Below are 4,206 nucleotides of genomic sequence, written 5' to 3'. Positions count from 1 at the left end.
ATTACTTTGTTCAGTAGGATTATTTTTCAATGAGTCAAACTACAGGAGAAAGGGGCTGAAATTCAATTTTACAAAGGCTACTTTAGAAAACAATAAATTATGAAAAGGGGACATAGAAAAGGGTAACCTACTAAGGTTGTGTTTTCAAGCTCAATAACCAATTCTCAAGAAAAATACAAATTAAAAGTACTTCTATTAATCAAGAGTTTAAGGGGGTATCCATTTATTTGTTGATCATAAATTAACCTTTCACTCATTTTTTTGTTAATCGGAAATTAACCTCTCAATCAATTTTTTTGTTTATTTTCTCACTCTGCAGGCAATGTTTCGTAAACAAGGGACAAGAACTCATCAGTAGGATTTGAAGCATTGCATGGTTGGAGTAATAACCAGGTGATGTTTGGGGTAGCACCATTTGTAAATCTCTTTTGAGTGATGTTGGTTCTCAACCAGTGGATGAAAACAGACAATTTCCTCAGAACACTATTCACAAGAGATTTTCACCTTGCACACACATCACCTGAAGAACCCATCAGAAGAAACATCAGCCATCAATGCTAATGATGTTGGAATTGTATTACACGATACTAAACTGCTTAAAAAAGTGCTAGAAAAATACAAGTGAGAATTAAAGCTTAACAGTTTTTTGACAATTAGTTATAATATAGAGAATACTTGTGACGTTCAACAACAACTTCTTGGTGTTATGTTAACATTGACAGTTTAACCAAATTTATTTGGACTCGTTCATTGACAAATCAGAGAAAACCCACATGAATCACACAAGGCTACTTGTCAGGAATTTTATCTTTGCAACTTTCTAAAATTTGTATTGAACATAGGTGTGTTTGTTTATAAGAAAAAATGTAAACCACTGAAGCAATTTGTAAATAAAACATTGTTTATTCATTGGAAATATTCAACAATGTTTGATCCCTTTGTTTGTTTTTTTCGACTCCATTGATTTTGAGGCAGACTCATAGTTTTCCCCTGGCAAAAAGCCCAGTTACAGTGAACGCTCTTTTTTTCATGAAAGTTTTGCCACCAAAAAGTTTCCAACAAAAGAATTTTCTTAAAATAATTGAAAAAACACCCTATCAAGTCGGGTCTGGTCGTGGAAATGTAAGCATGTAAAATTGTTCAATAGGTATTGATTTTTGGGTAGTTAATAATATTGGTTATTCATTATTAACTCACTAAGGTTTCTTATCATCAATTGAGAAGGGAAAACACAAGGTTCCTGGCTACTATTCTCTTCTATAGACAAGCATTCAAATGAACATTCCACAGCAGTTTATAAGGTTGTTAAAACGTGATTCAATTAGGATCAAGATAAAAATGACCTTTCTTAGGCTCATATTGGACAGAAGTGTTAACGTCTAGTTTATTTAACGGTCCCAATGATTAGCGCCCTCTTACAGTTCGATAAACCAGGTACTCCATGACGTCATCATCACACAACCTCTCTTTGTGGGCGGTCACCCCGCATCTTCGATCGTGCCCAAGATTTTCGCTTCCCGCTCGACCCCATGCTTTGCTGCTGCAGGAGGTATGGGGTAGATGTTTTTTTAACGGTCCCCTTGTATACCTCCCTCTACGGTCGTACTAGTTTCAAACCACTACCCCCCCCCCCACCCTCGATGACGTCACATTCATAAAGACAAAACTTTATCCGGCGGCCGCCATTTAATTCCTCGGTTAAGGCGGCTAAAACTTGAAAATTAAGCTCTTTTTGACAGCTTTCAGAACTGACAGTTTGCTCATAATTGCCTTATGGAAACAGGACAATGTGCTTTTGATATTAGGGTAAGTTACGATATGAAGAAATGTAACAGTTGTTTTTCTTTTGCCTAATTAGTAAAATAGGATGGTCATGATGATGATTGCCAATTAGTGAGTCACACACCATGCATATGCACACTGCGCAAACAAATGGCAGGCTTATTTTGTGCTGCATCTTTTTCGTGAAAAAGAGCAGGTAGATATTTGAATTGCACGCTCATATCAATTTGAAGCCCCTACTGAACTGGGCAAAGTTTCACAAAGCTATTAAATTAAGCACAAAATACTGATTGACAAATTCCTTTGTTATTTTTAACCTACTATTTTAATTACTTTTTAATTTAACTTAGAAGTTAAGTAACCTTAGATAAGCTTTGTTATTTTTTATACTTTCCTTTATTTATAAAATAAAAACCAAGGCCCAACCTGAGCTGAGTGGGGCTCACACACAGTCACAGCCACACACATAACAATGATTTTAAACTATCATCAACCATGTCAACAGCTCTCCATTGCATTGATTGTTACCTAGTAAGTTTTTATGCTAACAATTATTTTGAGTAATTGGCATTAGTCATTATAGTGTCAACTGGCTTTGAATAGAGTGATTTTTTTTTATAATTTTACTTTACATTTGAAAATGTTTAAACCACAATCTCATTGACATAACTTGTCCTATAATATTAAAATTGTATAATATTGTCAATCTTTAGTAATACAAATTAAAATTCCAGACGCCTGTCCATAATCACTCAGTCTCTTTTTGTCACTTTCCTTTCAATATCCACATGCTTTCCCTGTTTTGCATTTATATTACTAAAGAAATAGTTGTTTTTTTCAATTTACACTAATTTACAGATACTGTTCAGACAGTGAGGACATCTCTGGACTTTACATGGGAAACTAGTGACAAGGAGCCAAGATTCATTAAAAGTTCAAGACCAGCAAAGGTAATATTGATGTTTCAAGTTATAAAAATTGTTAAAACCTTCGGACAGTGTGAAAATGTTGTAAACTTTAATACACGATTACTTTGTTCAGTAGGATTATTTTTCAATGAGTCAAACTACAGGAGAAAGGGGCTGAAATTCAATTTTACAAAGGCTACTTTAGAAAACAATAAATTATGAAAAGGGGACATAGAAAAGGGTAACCTACTAAGGTTGTGTTTTCAAGCTCAATAACCAATTCTCAAGAAAAATACAAATTAAAAGTACTTCTATTAATCAAGAGTTTAAGGGGGTATCCATTTATTTGTTGATCATAAATTAACCTTTCACTCATTTTTTTGTTAATCGGAAATTAACCTCTCAATCAATTTTTTTGTTTATTTTCTCACTCTGCAGGCAATGTTTCGTAAACAAGGGACAAGAACTCATCAGTAGGATTTGAAGCATTGCATGGTTGGAGTAATAACCAGGTGATGTTTGGGGTAGCACCATTTGTAAATCTCTTTTGAGTGATGTTGGTTCTCAACCAGTGGATGAAAACAGACAATTTCCTCAGAACACTATTCACAAGAGATTTTCACCTTGCACACACATCACCTGAAGAACCCATCAGAAGAAACATCAGCCATCAATGCTAATGATGTTGGAATTGTATTACACGATACTAAACTGCTTAAAAAAGTGCTAGAAAAATACAAGTGAGAATTAAAGCTTAACAGTTTTTTGACAATTAGTTATAATATAGAGAATACTTGTGACGTTCAACAACAACTTCTTGGTGTTATGTTAACATTGACAGTTTAACCAAATTTATTTGGACTCGTTCATTGACAAATCAGAGAAAACCCACATGAATCACACAAGGCTACTTGTCAGGAATTTTATCTTTGCAACTTTCTAAAATTTGTATTGAACATAGGTGTGTTTGTTTATAAGAAAAAATGTAAACCACTGAAGCAATTTGTAAATAAAACATTGTTTATTCATTGGAAATATTCAACAATGTTTGATCCCTTTGTTTGTTTTTTTCGACTCCATTGATTTTGAGGCAGACTCATAGTTTTCCCCTGGCAAAAAGCCCAGTTACAGTGAACGCTCTGTTTTTCATGAAAGTTTTGCCACCAAAAAGTTTCCAACAAAAGAATTTTCTTAAAATAATTGAAAAAACACCCTATCAAGTCGGGTCTGGTCGTGGAAATGTAAGCATGTAAAATTGTTCAATAGGTATTGATTTTTGGGTAGTTAATAATATTGGTTATTCATTATTAACTCACTAAGGTTTCTTATCATCAATTGAGAAGGGAAAACACAAGGTTCCTGGCTACTATTCTCTTCTATAGACAAGCATTCAAATGAACATTCCACAGCAGTTTATAAGGTTGTTAAAACGTGATTCAATTAGGATCAAGATAAAAATGACCTTTCTTAGGCTCATATTGGACAGAAGTGTTAACGTCTAGTTTATTTAACGGTC

The sequence above is a fragment of the Asterias amurensis genome, chromosome 4, assembly GCF_032118995.1.
Source record: "Asterias amurensis chromosome 4, ASM3211899v1".
Classification (NCBI taxonomy): Eukaryota; Metazoa; Echinodermata; class Asteroidea; order Forcipulatida; family Asteriidae; genus Asterias; species Asterias amurensis.
Note: the sequence above shows the minus strand (reverse complement) of the source record.